Source organism: Lissotriton vulgaris, chromosome 6 (genome assembly GCF_964263255.1).
Source record: "Lissotriton vulgaris chromosome 6, aLisVul1.2, whole genome shotgun sequence".
NCBI classification, from domain to species: Eukaryota; Metazoa; Chordata; class Amphibia; order Caudata; family Salamandridae; genus Lissotriton; species Lissotriton vulgaris.
In genome coordinates this window covers 1345617919-1345636366 of record NC_141694.1, presented here as the reverse complement: position 1 = coordinate 1345636366, position 18448 = coordinate 1345617919, and positions in this window count along the sequence as shown.

Sequence of the window (18448 nt, the reverse complement as noted above, 5' to 3'; positions counted from 1 at the left end):
TTAATATCCACAACGGCCCTCAAAACGCTAAGGATGCCTGGCCTCCACCTTGGGGGTGCCCAGGAGTGGAAGCCTCACAGGGAAAGCCAGGATGGGTTCCACAGCGGTATTCGTACAAGCGCCTTGAGACCCTTGCGGGTGACTAGTGCGCTATATAAGTATCAATTTACATTTACCTGGAGATTAGCAGAAATAGTGGCCGTTTGGCTGTAAACTAGAGAATCCTCACAGAGACCTTGTTCCACATGTAATCCGGCCTGCCACCGACTGAAATGCTTAACTAAATCATCACTCCTTTTGTTGTTAACCAGCTTGTATATAGAGGATATGGTCGATTTATTCCCATTAATTAATTCTACCAATGGGATACAGACAGCTTACAGTTTTTTTAGAAAAAAAATCTCGGATCTGAAGAAATTAAAAAAATTGTCCATTCTGTATCCCACATTAATGCTTGATAGAATCGAACGTCAGGAGCCCAGACTCCGATAAAATGTCCCCTATTGTACAAACCCCTTGTGCAGACCATTCCTTAAAATACCCATCCCGAAAAATTTCCGGAAACAGAGTATTCCCTGCAAATGAAGAGTACAGATGAATTCTACCAATATTAAACATTTTCTGAACCGACGTCCAAACCTTAAAAGCACCAAGCAGAACTTTAAACCTCACCCGTTTAAAATAGGCAAAATCAATATGTCTAAACAATAATCCCAGAGCCTCTCCACCATAGATTAAATGATAAATTGAAGTATCAGAACAATCTACATCTCCTACATCTAGTAAATCAGCGATCTGTCTCATCATTATCAACCCCTTTCCCAATATATGACTAGGAAGAGTCATATATTTCATAGCCTGTCTTGGGCGTTTGATGGCCCATAAAAACCAAGTTATGATCCAATCTAGCTTTTTAAACCAAATTTGATCAATTAACAAAGGAATGCTCTAAACAAATATAAAATCTTGGGCAAAAAAAATCATTTTTATCACTTTACATCTGCCCATCAACGTTAACTGTAGATTATTTATTTGATGAACATCGGCCTCTAATTTACACAGCAAAGTGTTCAGGTTGATCTCAACCATCTCCTCAGGTTTGGAACTGATCTCTATCCCTAGATATTTAGACTTACTAACTACCCATGGGTCAGCCAAGTTGATCTTATCATTGCAGATAATCTGAGTATTTGTATCATTTAGGTGATACCCGGATATCGCACCAAACTGCGACGTAGTTATTTGAATTTCTTGCAGAGCAACCCGCAGGGAGTCAGTCAAGATAGCTAGATCATCCGAATAGCGATACAAAAGGGGATGATGGACGTCCATCATCCCCTTTTGTTTCGCTTTGTTCACCCTAAGTTGGCAGGGTATGCTCCGACGTGATTCCCTTGCTCACTGGGCCACTGGATTCAAGATAGCCTGGCTGATGAGGATTATGAATACAAAACCGGTCCCAGGATAATTGTTTCCGGTCCAGGGAAGACACGGTTTGGCAGTTCAGGCTGGACTGTTCGCATGAGGCACAGGGTCAGACTGATTTGCATATGCCCATGTCTGAACTGGGGTGGCTGAGTGAGCTAAAAAATGGTGATGGATTAAACCCAGATCAGTTGACTGGGGGTGAGTGTTTGATTTGCTCAAACGCTCCGTTCATCATCCCCTTTTGTTTCGCTTTGTTCGCCCTAAGTTGGCAGGGTATGCTCAGACGTGAGTCCCTTCCTCACTTGGCCACTGGATTCAGGTTAGCCTGGCTGATGAGGATTATGAATCCGAAACCAGTACCAGGATATTTGTTTACGGTCCAGGGAAGACATGGCTTGGCAGTTCGGGCTGGACTGTTCCCATGAGGCAGAGGGTCAGACTGATTTTCATATGGCCATGTCTGAACTGGGGTTGGTGAGTGAGCTAAAGAATGGTGATGGATTAAACCCAGATCAGTTGACTGGGGGTGAGTGTTTGATGTGCTCAAACGCTCTGTCCATCATTCCCTTTTGTTTCGCTTTGTTCGCCCTAACTTGGCAGGGTATGCTCAGACGTGAGTCCCTTGCTCACTGGATTCAAGATTGCCTGGCTGATGAGGATTATGAATCCAAAACTGGTCCCAGGATACTTGTTTCCGGTCCAGGGAAGACATGGCTTGGGAGTTCGGGCTGGACTGCTCCCATGAGGCACAGGGTCAGACTGATTTGCATATGGCCATGTCTGAACTGGGGTGGCTGAGTGAGCTAAAGAATGGTGATGAATTAAACCCAGATCAGTTGACTGGGGGTGAGTGTTTGATTTGCTCAAACGCTCCGTCCATCATCCCCTTTTGTTTCGCTTTGTTCGCCCTAAGTTGGCAGGGTATGCTCAGACGTGAGTCCCTTGCTCACTTGGCCACTGGATTCAAGATAGCCTGGCTGATGAGGATTATGAATCCGAAACCGGTCCCATGATACTTGTTTCTGGTCCAGAGAAGACATGGCTTTGCAGTTCGGGCTGGACTGTTCCCATGAGGCACAGGGTCAGATTTATTTGCATATCGCCATGTCTGAACTGGGGTGGCTGAGTGAGCTAAAGAATGGTGATGGATTAAACCCAGATCAGTTGACTGGGGGTGAGTGTTTGATTTGCTCAAACGCTCCGTCCATCATCCCCTTTTGTTTCACTTAGATAATCCGCATAGCCAAGAATTTTTGTGTCCCCACCTTTAGCCTGAACGGGACGAATTAATACATCAGAAAAGATTTTCTTAATCAAAGGGTCGATATAAATTGCAAATAATAAAGGGGAACAGGGACACCCCTGCCTTGTACCTCTCAGTATCTTTATTGAATCAGACTGACCATAACCGAGATTTGGGCGGTTGGGTGTATATATATACACTGGATCGCACAAATAATCCTTGCCCCAAGACCCTATCAAAAGCTTTCTCCACATCAAGCAGGATTAAAGCCATAGGGTCTCCTGTAACCTTGGTGTAGTCAATCAGCGCAATTGTGCGGCGTATATGCTCAATTGTTTCACGCCCAGGCACAAAACCATGTTGTTGAGGCGACACAAGCTTCTTATGTAAATGTACATGTATTTATATACACCCCTGCTAGCCGATTTGCCAGAATTTATTTCAGTATATTTTAATATCACCATTATTTAGCGTTATTGGTCGATAAGACCCGGTATCTGAGGGTATCTTGCCTTTCTTTAAAAAATTGACAATCCTGGCTCTCCGCCATGATTCAGGAGGCTTATCCCAATTTTGGACCCCTCAAAGCATCTCTATCATTACTGGGGTAAGCTGAGAGCGAAAAAACATATAGAATTCCCTGGGTATAAAGTCGGGACCAACAGCCTTACCACTAGAGAGAGAATCAAGAGCTAACCATAGCTCTTCAATTTTTATTTCCGCCTCAAGCATATCCAGCTCTTCCGAGGATAGAGCCCCTACCTCAATTTTTCTTGGAGGCACCCTTGGATTTCAGCCTGAACCTCCTAGTTATCGCAGATGTCTTCATTATATAGCTTTTGATAAAATTGGACTGGAATGCTAGAGCTATAGCACCTTCTTCAGTAACTAGTCCTACTTCGGGATCCATAATGCCTTATATACGCATAGCAGATTCCTTTTCATGAGTTCTAGCCGCTAACATATGTCCGGCTCTTTCACTGTTCTCAAACATTCTTGAGCGCCAAGTCAGAAATTTACTTGCAGCTTTGTCCTGTGAGATTTCTGTTATGGCTGATTTAGCAATTATAATCTGAGTTTGAGCGACATCACCATCCCCATCCACAGAAACAGCCCTGGCCAGATTGAACTCGGCCTCTTCAAGAGCTCTGTATAACTCCACCAGTTTGACTCTTTCCTTTCTCTGGCTCTCCCATCCATATCGAGTAGTCTCCCCCCTTATACCAGCTTTAAGTGTGTCCAAGACATTTTGTATACTAGTACTACCTATATTTTCGTTTAGGATTCTTGTTATCCAAGGTGCCATACACTCAATATAGTTGCTATCTCGTAACAAACCACAATTAAAAGTCCATACATCAGGTTTCCTAACCGTAGGTTGTATACTAACCTCGCATACAAGCGAATTATGGTCCAACATTACTCTATGATATCGGAAAATACTAGAGCCTTGAGCCAGACTTGATGAAATAAAAAAGTAATCTAGCCTAGAATGGGTTTTGTGTGTTGCAGAAAAAAAGTAAACCCAGAATCATCCCTTCTGAAAGAGGCCCATACATCAATCAGCCCATGCATTTCCATCATCTGCCACAGAGCCCTATAACCTTTAGGCTTTCGACCAGCATATGCTAGACTCGGTTGATTAACAAGTTCACAGTTGATATCTATATTAAAGTCGCCACATAATATAAACGGGGCAGGCCACCCAACCAGCTCTAAATTTAACCAATTATATAATTCTGGAGCGTCAAGTACTGGGCCATAAACTGAACAAAGTGTGAAAGCTTTTTTCTGGAATCTACCATGAATGATGACCCATCTGCCGTAAACATCAGCAGAAGAACGGATAATATTCACCATTCCCCGCCGTGCCAGGAAGGCAACCCCTTTGGTCTTAGCCTCCAATTTGGTCCATGCAATCAACTGAAAACCCTCAAGCTCAAGGAGCTTATGCTGGCTGGCTTCGATGTGGGTCTCCTGAAGGCAGATAACAACTGCCCGCAGAAAGCGCACATCCTCTCTGATCTGACGCAGTTTGGCAGGATCATTTAGTCCACATATATTTATAGATGCTATCCTAATATTAGCCATGGCAATTTGAAACATTTCAAACATATATCCAATTGAGAAATTTTAGGCACCCTACCTGAACTAACCTGTTCCCACAAACAACCCCCAACCCTTACCCTCCCTTACCCTGTAGTTCCTCCCCCACCCTGAAGCCCCCACCAACCCACCCCCGGCTCCCCACCCCACTGGCAAAAAAGGTCCTCAGACCCTTGTGATGCCTCCCACTTGCCAATTGTCGCCCGGTCACTCCCTGACCATACATCAACATCAAAAGAGAAAGACATTTAAGAGAAGGAAAAAAGAAAGAAAATCATTCTTGAGGGAATGAAAAGAAAAAGAGCCAAAACATCCAACACGGGTTTGTTCCAAGAAAGTTCCCAGCTGAAAGTACATCACATTAGCCCTCGGTAAGTTCCTTCAGTTTTCCGCTTGTACTTCCGAGGTAAATACCTGTATCTTGCCATGAAGAATGACCTTCAGCCGTGCGGGGTTCATCAAGAAGACTTCACACCCTTTTTTCTGAAAAGGGGGTAGTCAGCTGGCGGAGCCGCCACCTCCGTTCCACTGTTGAGTGACAAAAATCGGGTCTCACAAAAAAAGTATGACCCTCTGCAGATTTTCTTGCATCCGGATGTGCTTTCCCCAAAATGGCTTCTCTCAGCAAAAAATTGCCCAAAAAAATCAATATTGCCCGGGGGTTGGCTTCGGGTACGGCTTTTTTTTTTCAACTTGAGGGGAAATCGATGAACTCCCTGTATCTCGGTTTCCCAACACCAGTGTGAGAGCTCCGGAAACACAGTTTTAAATAGTTTCAGAACAAACCCTCTGATATCATCAGCCTCAGCTTTTTCCTCAATCCCTAAAAGTCGTGAGTTGTTCCGACTGAGCCGATTTTCAGAATCCTCCAACTTCCACATTATATCTGAAAGCCTTTCGTCATTAGCCAGAGTTTTTGTTTCAGCATTCTGCAATCCAGCCTCAAGCCCAACAGTTCTTTCCTCCAGGGCAATTGTCCTGGCAATAACCTCTGAGCAAACCTTTGTATTTTTCTGGATTGCCCCTTGTATTTTCACCGTGGATAGCTGGGCTCTCTTGTGTTCTTGGCGAGCTTCCTTTTGGATAGACTTCAACATGGGAAAAATCTGAGTATTCGTAGGACGTAAGTTGGATTCACCTCCGGGCCCCACCAGCTCTCAGCCCTCCTGAGCCTGTAAGCGTAGTTGTAACTCCTGAATAATCCCATTGCAGATTACTGCTTACCTCGCAGCCATCGCTCTCACATTTTCTCGAAGTAGGCGATGGTATCTTCCTAAATTTGCTTTGGCAAGGTGTGATCCTTTTCAGAGTATCTGCAGTATTTGGGGGGCTCCCACTTTCCTCACCCGAGATAATCTCTTCATTTTCGGAGTCCAAGGTAGGGTCTATATCCGATTCCTCTGCCACAGAGAAAAAGCTATCTCCTTCCTGGCCATCCGGTATACTATCTGCGCCAGATCCCATATGCCTACCACCTCCAACGGGAGATTGAAAATTAGAGGCTTCGGTGAAGTCTGTATCTGGGCCTTGCAGAGATTTTACAGACCCCTCTTCTGCCCCTCCTGTATACAACGCAGGTGAAATCTCAGAGGTTGTATTTGACGTCTTCAGAATTTCATCCAGACCAACTGTCCCGGGCTTCTCAATTGACAAGATTCTATTTAGTCCCCCATCACTGTCCTTTAAATGAACCTCAAAGTTATTAGGGGAACCATCAGCATCCGCCCCACCGAAGGAAAATTGTGTCTATATTTTAGTCTGTGAGGGCTTCCCCGCAAACATCCCTGGGACAGTAACAGTCTTTCCCCACCCACAGCCCTCCATCGCCTGAGAGGGAATCACTGACACACCTAGCTTCTTGTTAATACTTCCATCACTCCATGTAGGTTGGGTCTTTTCTGCCCCTTTCCCATTTGCGAGACTCGCCTTCTTTAGACTCACCGCAATTGTTTTAGCCCCAGGCTTTTTTGCCACTTTGTCTGTTTTTGTGGACTTTTCATGTTTGTCAGCCTTCTCCTGAGCAGCCGGAGTCTTCCTAATCACTGAAGCTGCCGCATCTCCCGAAACTTTGGTGTTCAAAACAGGTAAATTTCAGTTTCCATTTTTGCAAGCCACTGCTCACCCTCGGTTCCTGCTGAAAGTTCACTGACACCCACGCCCGCCAGCTCCACAGGTGTGCGCAGCTGCGAAGGATCGTTGCTGCGAGCCGTGCAGACCGGAGCCAGAGCTTCTATTTTTCCCGGTACGTAAACATATAATCCTTTACATAAATGTCGAGCTGCTGCTTAACCCCTTCCGTGCTTCGAACGTCCAACGGTCGTCGCGTGCACTACCTCGCTGGTGCTGCGCACGACCGTTGGACGTCCGAATCCCGTTAGCGCGATCGAACGTCCGCACTGGGGCGGAATGTTCGACGCGCTAAACGGGTTAAACTGCTCCGATATAGCGTTTTTACTCCCTCAATCTAAATTCTCCTTCTCTTTCGGAAAAACCACCGCTACTGCAGCGCTGGTCAGGGAGCTACACCCACTCGAATCAAGCGGCTGCCTTCGTGCCCCCTTTTTTTCATTGTCTTGTGGTTCTTATACCACTTCTTTAGTGTATGGTCTGTGAGGCCCCTAGGGCATAACGTATGCTGTGCAACTTATCGTATATTAATTGTGTGACTTGTATTGTATTTTTACCTCTGACCTCATAAAGAGTGGAGAGGGGTTGTGTTTAGATTAAATACATATATATTTGATATATACCTTGTGTGGTGTCCTTTCATTTGGTATTCAAGGGATTATAATTGGTAAAAAAACTTGCTTAACTCGCCTACTGAAGTCTTAGCCTGATGACTGCTGGTTCATGCTACCACTAGGATAGCTTTCTATAAGGTTGACTTTACAACCACCACCAATAAGGGTCGATTAGACTGGTGCAAGGTGCCCACTAGAAATAGTGGACATCATATGCCAGGCTAACTTCTCACATTGATGGCAGCTGTGGGGGTTAGAGCTTGCATTGTTTTACCAAATAATCTTGAGATATCATTTGAAAGATCATATCAAGGTACCTGTAGGTATATATAAATCAAGTCTTATATACATAAGTTCTACTGAACTTAGCAGATGTAGGTGGTAGGGGCTTAGCACCCCCTGACTACAACTCCTACAAAGGTTCTAGTAGGAAAACAAGTAGTGCATGTAGGTGCACACACCACACCACACCACACTAGCAATGTCCTTGGAAGCAGGGCCTAGTGGGCCTCTGCCAGAAGACAACCCAAGGTTGCCTTCTACGTAGGACACATTCTCTTTTCAGGAACTGAGAAGCCTGTGTGTGGTCAGAAAGTTAAGACAAGGACAGAGTCCAACCTTTAACCACCTGGTAGATATCCTAGTGGCTCATGATGTAGAGAATGCATCAGCCCCAGGTAGCAAAGGTAGTAGGGATGGGGGCCATCCCTCAACAGAAGAGAATCCTACTGGGGATATCCAGTGGCCTCTGATGGTGAAGTAGATGCTGGCCAGGAAGAGGTTGATGAACCTGACCTGGGCAACTCAGGACTATCTGGAGGTGGAGAGGGCCAAGGTAGGCCCTCCTCTAACCTTCCAAATAGGCCTAATGGTGGGAACAGAGGCACAGATCACTTTCCAGTTATTCTGAGCATTCTGATTCATCAGTTGGGTCCAATGCCTCTGCTCAGAGGAAGATGACTTCCCTTAGAGAAAAGAGCATACAGCTAGAATGAAAGAGGCCAAGCTGAGGATCAAGAGGCAAGAAGTTGCCCCTGCAAAAGAGACCCTAGCTCTTGAAAGAGAGAAGAAATTGAGTGGGCTAGAGCCCACTGGTGGCAGCAACAACCCTAGTGGTAGAGAAAGGTCTCATGACCATAGCAACCTAAACAGGATTGTCTCTCCCTATCAGATTGGGAATGACATCCACAAATGGAGAACTGCTTTGGAAAGGACCTGCAAAGTACATAAGGTACCCAAGAAGCAGTGGGCAGCAATCTTGTGGCTCTCCTTTGCTCACAAACGTAGAGATAAGTTCCTCACTGTTAGAGAAGAGGATGCTGACAACTACACAGTTCTGAAGAGTGCTCTGAATGATGGGTTTGGCTTAACCACTGAGCAGTATAGGTTGCTGTTCAGAGACACCTAGATGACACAGACTCAGGACTGGACTGATTTTGTAGATTGTGCTACTAAGGCTCTGGAGGGCTGGTTACTGGGCAGCAAAGTACAAGACTTTACAGGATTGTATAATTTGATTATGAGGGAGCAGATCCTTAATAATTGTCTAAACCAGCTTCTACATCAGCACCTGGTGGACTCTGATCTGACCTCTCCCCAAGAATTGGGAAAGAAGGCAGACAAATGGGTAAGAACCAGTGTGAGGCCTAAAAATCAGGGTGGTGACCAGAAGAAAGATTCTACCAAACCGCAAGAGAAAGGTGGGGATACATCTAAGTACAAATCCACTACAGGGCCCCAAAAATCCTCTGAGGGGGGTGGGTCACAAACTCCTTCCTCTAATGTTAAGAAACCTTATTGCCATGTATGTAAGCAACCTGACCACTGGAAAACTGACAGCAGTTGCCCAAAAGCCAACAATAAGGAAAATATTCCTCCAGGTAATACTCCAACACCTCCTGTTACTACTAGTAGTAATCCCCCAGGTGGTGGGAGTGCCCCCAAAAATTTGGCTGGGTTTACTTGGGGAACTCGGGTGGACTCTGGCCTAACCAGGTCCCTTACCACATCAACTCTAGTCTGTGATGGTGGCATGGGGTTTGCCAACCTCACTGCTTGTCCCAATACCTTGGGCAGGTACAGACAGGAGCCCCATATCAATGATCAAACAGTTGTGGCCTATAGGACACAGGGGCTAGTATCACCATGGTGACTGAGAAACGTGTACCCTCAGAACAACTGTTACCTGGGTTTAGCTACCAGGTGGTCAATATTGATGGAGTGAAGAAAGATCATGCCATGGCAGTAGTAAATCTCAGCCAGGGAGGTGTCATTGTCCCAAAGAGAGTGGCAGTGTCTCCAAATTTCCCTGTAGATTGCTTACTGGGCAATGATCTAGAAATATCAGCCTGGGCTGAGGTAGAGAAACAGGCCCATTCCAAGATGATAGGCCTTCCTGAAAAGGTTGATAGGGCTGTGATGGCCGCAGCCCAAACTCAGACAGATTTTTGTGTTGTAAAGCCTGAAACTATGGATCAATCCACACAGACAGAGAGCATTGTGGAGGAAGAAAAGTCTCCCTCCCACAGACTTTAGGTAAGGGTCAGCCTCCTCAGGGAACTGACCCTACCCCTTGTGAAGGAACTGCCCCAGTGGTAGTCAGGCCTGGCATCGCAGAGCCCCTGATGTCAGTGGACCCTTCCAAGGTGGTACCCAGTCTGGAGCAGGTAGCCTGCCCCTCTATACCCTGCCTCAAACAGCCCAGGGCTGTAGAGGTCAGGGAGGCCAGTGGACCCCAAAGGGCCCCCTGTCCAGAGGAACTTCCCTATCAGCAGATTAGAGACACCCAGTCTAGTAGCCCTAGCCAGGTGAACATTTCTCAACCCTCTGAGGGATCTCCCATACCCTTGAGTTGGAACCTCCCCCAGATGGACTCTGTTGGACACAGGCAAACCTGGGACCCAGTGGTCCCAAACCTGACCTGTCCCTCCAGTGGTCTAACCAAAGGGACCCAACCTCCAGCTGTAGGTAGCCAAAGGTTGACCCTGAGAGCACAGTGCAACTCAGTCATGGAAAGAAAGGCATGCATAGTGGATAGTGATTGAAGGAAACTGAGCCCAACCTTAGTGGGGCCTCACTTCAGTACTCCATCCCAGTACCAGCCTTTTACTTTGCCAAAACACCCCACAGGAAGTAATTCCCAATGGTGGAGACCCCCTGATACCATTAGGGTGAGGGATTGCTTAGTGGTCCATAAGACTAGTGCAGGAACTTCCTTATATGGCCACTTAGTCAATATAGGCTCAACTGGACAAGGATAGCCTTATCTCCTTTCGTTTGGGGGGAGGGGGGTTATGTAGGTAGGTGGAATCTAACTTATTGGTTACCCCCACTTTTTCTTGGTGTTTTGCTGGTTTTCGACTTTATTGTGGCTGTGGGCCTGCCAATCAGACCCACAGCCCAGCTGTTCTCTCTCTAAATTGATGCCATGTACTTTAGGTACATACCAGATTGGCAACCGGGTCACCCTTGTAAGCCCCTGTATAGTGTCCTTTAGGTACCCAGGGCATAGGTGCACCTTAGGCCTATCAGGGGCTGCAGCATGTATTGTGCCACCCCTGGTTTGCCTTCCAAACTGACACCACAGGTCGGTTCACACAGCCTGGGTAAGGTGGTGTAATCACCCCTTACTTAGATATAGTATCCCTATATCTACCTATGCATATAGACACATATACACCTATAAGTCACTCCTATGGCAGGCCTTAACAATCCGGGAGGCAGAGTCCCTGGTTATATGTGAGAGAGTGCCCTAGAATGAGCTGAGCCCCTCTGCAGCTTTCGGAACCATCTCCTTATAGCTGTTCTATGATATAGCCATACCATATACTCTTAAGTGCATTATAATCCTCGCGGTTAATGCTAACTTTGGTTTGGCTTTATCAAAACATGTTGGGTAAGGTGTCAAACACTTTGGAATATTACCCCCCACCTGTCCTGGCGGCGGGGGTAGCATTCCACCCTTCTAGAGGGAGAAGACATGTAGTTACTGGATTATCCGGTTAAAGTTAAACAGAGCCTCAGCATCAAAAAATGGATGCTGCTGCCACAGACATGAGTCTGCCATCCTGCTGCTGGCCGAAACTACATCAGGGAAGGCCTGGACAATAGGTTTCCTGTCCAAGGAGGTGCTGGCACCTCCCCAGACAGGCTTTTGTGTATTGGGGCAGGGAGGGCAGCATTTAGTGAATGTTTTCCAGACACTGCTTGGGGCACACAAGGTGCTCCATGCATTTCCCAGTTCAAACCGGTTGCTGGGGCATTATGCCCCAGCTCTGGTGCAAACCTGAACAAAGGGAAAGGGGTGTAACCACCCCCTTCCCAGGTCCACCAATTGGAGGGACCTTAAGGGTAGTCCAGCCCCTAAAAACTTAGTATAAGTATAGGAACCCAGTCACTAGGACTTTAGTTTACCCTGGACTTATCTTTCAAAGACATATCCTGGACCTTAGACATTGCATTCTGACTGGAAGATGGAAGATATCTCCCTTGTGGTCAAGGAGTGACCACCCTGTTCAAACAGGCACCAACTGCAACTTTGCCAGTCTGCATTTTTTAGGCTCCCGCCAGATCCTGAAGAATCTGCGACACAGGAGTTGGACTTCCAGACATCTCTGACCCGACCCACAACCACAGCAAAGCTGAGACATGTGGCGGACACGAGAGATGTGGGACCGGAACTCCTGGACATCCTGCATTTTGCAAGCTGCACTCCTTCAACGAGATACCTCAAAGTTGTGCTTTGGGGTGCTTGAAGCCCCAGCCCGAGCACTATTTGCACTGAAGCCTAAGCCCCCACACTCCACGAGTGTTCCGTGGGCCCCACTTTTGCATTTGAGCTTGACACATCTTCCCACTTCCTAGTCCATTGGCTAGTGAGCCCCCTGAAGGCTCCATTTAGAACCTATATCGCTTTTCTGGTTGCTCTAGGCCCTTCCCTGAAAAGGAGAAGCACCACAAACCGTGCTTGTCTGCAACAGAGCCAATCTTGACATCCTGCGTGGGTTGCGGTTGCCAAGGCTTGTTGGGTCAAATCCAGATACAGGCACAGCAGTCAACTAGATCAATTGTGGGACAGCTTGAATCTAGTGCCTGGTCATCGTCAATGCCTCCTGGACCTCGTGGCTGAAAAGACAAATTTGACTGCTTCACTTGAAATCACCCGACATCGCCTGGTTCCTTCCTGGTTCCTTCCTGGTCACTGGCTAGTGACCCAGACACAGTCCCTTCTGCTTTCAGGTTCTGCAGATCTTCGACCCACCCTTGGATCTACCCGGACACTTATCCTCTGGTCGCCTGCAACATTTCTTTGCAGCTCTCCATAGAAAACGATGATGAAACCCGACACGAAAAGACACCTATGCACCCGGCTTCCCTGGGTGAGGTAACACAAGTACTCCGGTGGTCCCGTGGGTTTTGACTCTCGAAGTGTCCTAGTTTAAAAGGGTTCCATCCTAGTCCATCCGGTCATACAAGTCAAACGAAGAAGAATGTTCCGGACCCCTCGAGGGAAATCCAAAAGGAAGAAAGGGGGGGTTTTCTGACTGCCCGGTGAAGTATCCGGCTGCAGTGGAGTTTTGGGAAGCGAGTTAACACAAACGGAGCCTTTGATAAGGCCTCCGGTTTCCTCCGCTCCTCCTCGTGGAATACTGGATGCCTCCAGTATTCCACGAGGAGGAGCGGAGGAAACCGGAGGCCTTATCAAAGGCTCCGTTTGTGTTAACTCGCTTCCCAAAACTCCACTGCAGCCGGGTGAGTGACAGTGACCAGAAACTCCGGGGGGACTTGGAGAAGTACGACCGTGATTAACTGTCTATACATGCCCTGATGAAATTCCCAAGGCACGAATAGGGAATGAAACGCGTTGGCTGTGCCGCTGTACATGAAAATAAAGAATACTTTTATAAATAAGAACTGAAGATCTACAATTACTGTTTGGACTCTCTTACATTATTGACTTCACTGTGTGCGCCTCTCTGCTCTTATACAACTTGTAGTAATGACTATGTGTGGTGTAAGGTGTGTGGGTGTATTTATAAGTGAGTAGTGGGATGTGGAGAAAAATTAAAAAGTACCTGGCACATGAGTATAAAGGAATTTTTATTTTTTTATTCTGAACTCTGGCTGGTACTGTTAAAAGAAGTGCAGTGTGAGGTCGAATCTGTTATATTAAAGAACAGGACCTCTGGTGTGCGTTGTCGACATGTTTCGGAGACAAGCTCCTTCTTCAGGACCGGGGCACGACCTCCCCACCTTACCCCCGTATTTTTAATAAAAAAGTTGTGTATTTACAGAAAAGTGAAGTATTTAGGCTAAGTGTGCCTACAGCGGTCTACTACAAGTACAATGACTTGTGAAGCTTGCTTGTTGGCTTCATGAGCATAAAGGAACGTCAGGGGTGTTGCTTGATTTGTAATACAAACAGGACGCTGTGATCACCGTCTTACCCCTCGCGCTGCTCCGCTGTTATAGTCATTACTACAAGTGCTCCCACGTAGTCGTAGGTCGCAGCACGCCGCATCCCGTTAGAGGGGTGCGAAGACCCCAATGATGAAGCATGACACCAAGGGGCCCTTTGGTGTGTGAGGGGTATTTTACAAAACACTGAGTGCTTCAACATTTGTCGATCACTCTTCCCCCTCCCTTCCTCTGTGTTGGATTCTCTTTGTTTACTTAAATATTATTGTGGAGCAGGAATCCAACCCTTTGCTCTACCTCCCTCTTGTGTTTTTGACACAGTTATTATTTACACAGCTATGATGCACCTTAGGCATGGGCTCACAGCTGTTATTATTCACACAGCTCTGATGATGCACCTCACGCATGGGGCTGACGCAGTTATCATTCACACAGCTCTGATGATGCACCTTAGGCACGGGCTCACAGCTGTTATTATTCACACAGCTCTGATGATGCACGTCACGCACGGGACTGATGCAGTTATTATTTACACAGCTCTGATGCACCTTAAGCACGGGCTCACAGCTGTTACTATTCAGACAGCTCTGATGATGCACCTCACACATGGGGCTGACGCAGTTATTATTTACACAGCTCTGATGCACCTTAGGCACGGGCTCACAGTTGTTATTCACACAGCTCTGATAATGCACCTCACGCACAGGGCTGACACATTTATTATTTACACAGCTTTGATGATGCACCTCAGGCACGGGCTCACAGCTGTTATTATTCACACAGCTCTGATGATGCACCTTAGGCACGTGCTCACAGCTGTTATTATTCACACAGGTCTGATGATGCACCTCACGCACGGGGCTGACGCAGTTATCACACAGTTCTGATGCACCTTAGGCACGGGCTCACAGCTGTTATTATTCACACAGCTCTGATGATGCACCTCTGGCACGGGCTCACAGCTCTTATTCACACAGCTCTGATGATGCACCTCACGCACGGAGCTGACGCAGTTATTATTCTCACAGCTCTGATGATGCACCTTAGGCACGGGCTCACAGCTGTTATTATTCACACAGCTCTTTTGATGCACCTCACGCACGAGGCTGACGCAGTTATTATTTACACAGCTATGATGCACCTTAGGCACGGGCTCAAAGCTGTTATTATTCACACAGCTCTGATGATGCACCTCACACATGGGGCTGACGCAGTTATCATTCACACAGCTCTGATGATGCACCGTAGGCACGGGCTCACAGCTGTTATTATTCACACAGCTCTGATGATGCACCTCACACACGGGGCTGATGCAGTTATTATTTACACAGCTCTGATGCACCTTAGGCATGGGATCACAGCTCTTATTATTCACACAGCTCTGATGATGCACCTCACGCACGGGTCTGACGCAGTTATTATTTACACAGCTCTGATTCACCTTAGGCACGGGCTCACTGCTGTTATTATTCACACAGCTCTTATGATGCACCTTAGGCACGGGCTCACAGCTGTTACAGTGCTTCCTTCTTTTTACTGGGAGCAACCTGGCTGTATAAATGCAGTGAAGTTTCTCAATGTAAAAACTTTGCTGCCTCAGCTGCATGTTTCAGTCGAAGCTCGGGACTAAGCTCGGGAGAGGATCCATGCAGTACAGGCCGGACCCCGCTTCACTCTCACGGGCTCTCTTCCACCTGTTGCCCCTCAGCAGGAGCCCTCGGGAAGCATCACAGGGGTCGTGAGGAGAGTTCAGCCCACAACGTACAAAGTGTTCAGCAGTCGGAAAAAGATGTCCCCCTATCAGGCTGTTCTAGGGCCAAACCAGTAATAACGAGCAACACCTTTGGGTAAAGTTCGCGCTATACAAATTCGCATTACATAAATAACAATAAAAAAAGATCGCTATTGTAAAAAAAAGGTAAAACCCATATCAGATATGCGACCCCAGGGTGAGAGAGCGGAATGAGCGGAAGCAGGAATAGATGTGCGCGTGCACTGCCGAAACATGCCGTGGGGTGGGACTTCCGTTTCTGCTGGAAGCCCACACCCACGGAGTGCCCGGCCAGAGGAGCAGTGGTGAGGCGGGGCTTCCATGTCCGAGGCAGAGCCCCGCTGTGGCGGCTAAAGTCCGGAGTGAGGTGAGTGGGGCTTAGTTGAAGTGGGGGGTGGCGGCAGGGGAGGGGGGTGTCTCTGTGTGCTGGTGTGTGTTTGCGCTTGTGTGTGTGTGCGCGCGCGCTCTTTTGTGTGTGCGGTGGTGGGGTGTCTCTCTGCGCTCGTGTGTGTGCGTGTATGTGCGCTAGTGTGTGTGCATATGTGTATGTCTCTGCGTGTGTGCCTGTGTGTGTGTGCGCGTGTCTCTATGTGGGTGTGTCTGTGACCATCTGCCGGTATCGGAGCGCGTGGTTGTGCGTGCCACCCCCTCCGATCCGATCCTGGCAGATGCGCGTGGACAGGTCTTGTCTCCTAGAAAGCCATCTGGACAGCAGTAAGAACTAAACTTAAACTGAAAGCTGGAAAAGAAAAAAACGCTTATGCATTCCTGTTCTACCTGTCTTCAGTTGTTTGTCTATAATGTTATGCTTCTCCATCGTTAGTTGTATTAGATCGCGTGTTCTAGTGTGTGCAAATCTCAGAGCCATCTAGACAAACTTAAATTGCGTCACTTTGAATTGCCGTCGCAAAAAGCCTAATTTTACAGAATACAGAACCCTACAAAGGCGCAAATGTACAGCATTTCTATCATGCCTGTCCTTATACAGATCCATCTGGACAGCTATACAATGGAGCCGTGTCGAAAAAGCCCATTTTACCCTATCGCCAGCAAGGCACCACTTGTTTTTAAATACACACAGCTTTTATAAGCCACCTAGAGAATGGAGCCGTCGCTAAAAGCCCATTTTAAAAAGGCAAGACACATAGTGGCCTTGTGATTTCTCTCCTTCTACCTGTATCCTGGCAACAACCCCCCCTTAGTTAGTTATGCCACTGCCTCCAGCTTATACCTTGCAGTCATGCCTGTCTTTAGTTGTTTGTCTTTAAAGTTACGCTTCGACACCGTTAGTTGTATTGGAGCGTGTGTTCATGAGAACCATATGGAGCCGTCGCTAAAAGCCCATTGGAATAAGGCAAGACACATAGTGGCCTTGTGATTTCTCTCCTACGGTGGTCATGTTCCCTGCTTTCTGCTTATGCCTGTATCCTGACAACACCCCCCCCCTTAGTTAGTTATGCCACTGCTGGCAGAAATGTACAGCATTTCTGTCCAGCTTGTCGTCGTGGCAGGTATTGAAATGCATCAACACCGCCCTGCCTGTCCTTAAATCACATCACTTTGAATTGCAGTTGCAAAAAACCTAATTTAACAGAATACAGAACCCTGAAATGGCGCAAATGTACACCATTTCTGTCCTGCCTGTCATTGTGGCAGGTATCGAAACGCACCACTACCGGCCTGCCTGTCCTTATACAGACCCATCCATCTAGACAACTAGACAATGGAGCCGTGTCTAAAAAGCCCATTTTAAAAAGGCAGGACACATAGTGGCAGGTTAGCGGGCCCCTGTACGTCGTGGCAGGTATCATGTCCTGTACGTAGTGGCAAATATGGAAATGCATAACTGCTGGCAGAAATGTACAGCATTTCTGTCCTGCTTGTCCTTATACAGACCCATCTGGACAGCTAGACAATGGCGTTAATTGTATTGGCGCGCGTGTTCAAGTGTGTGCAAAACTCAGAACCATCTGGACATACTTAAATCACGTCACTTTCAATTACCGTCGCAAAAAGCCTAATTCTCATAGTGCCACAATAGCGGGCACCTGTACGTCATGGGAGGTATCGAAATGAATCACTAACGGAGTACAAAACCCTCATGTCCTGTACGTCGTGGAAGGTATCAAAATGCAGCACTAACGGAGTACAGAACACTCATGTCGTGTACGTCCTGGCAGGTATCGAAATGCATCACTGATGGAGTGCAGAACCCTAAAAGCCGAATATTTTCAGCTTATAACACAATGTACCTTTACAAATGCATCAAAATGCTTCGAGTCAAAGCCGCAAATTACAATTTACTCAAATCGAGCACGCAATAAAAAGAAAAAGAAGTAGATACGCGGCGCCATGTACACAAATAGCATCCTCTCACATGCTGTTAAACCCTCTCATGGTGTTAAGCTGACACTTCATAGCACCCTAAAAACCCATTAATATTTACATTTACTACCGCAAGCAAGGTGCCACTTGCTTTTAAGTACACGCTGCTTTTACAAGCCACCTAGACAATGGAGCGCGTGTTCATGTGTGCACAAAACTCCCAGAGCCATCTGGACAGCAGTAAGAACGAAACTTAAAGAAAATGAAAGCTGGCAACAGCAGTAAGAACGAAACTTAAAGAAAATGAAAGCTGGCAACACTGTCGCTCTAACCTCGCACTCCCGGAGCCATCTGGACAGCAGTAAAAACGAAACTTAAAGAAAGTAAAAGCACTGTCTCTCTAAGCACGCATTGGAA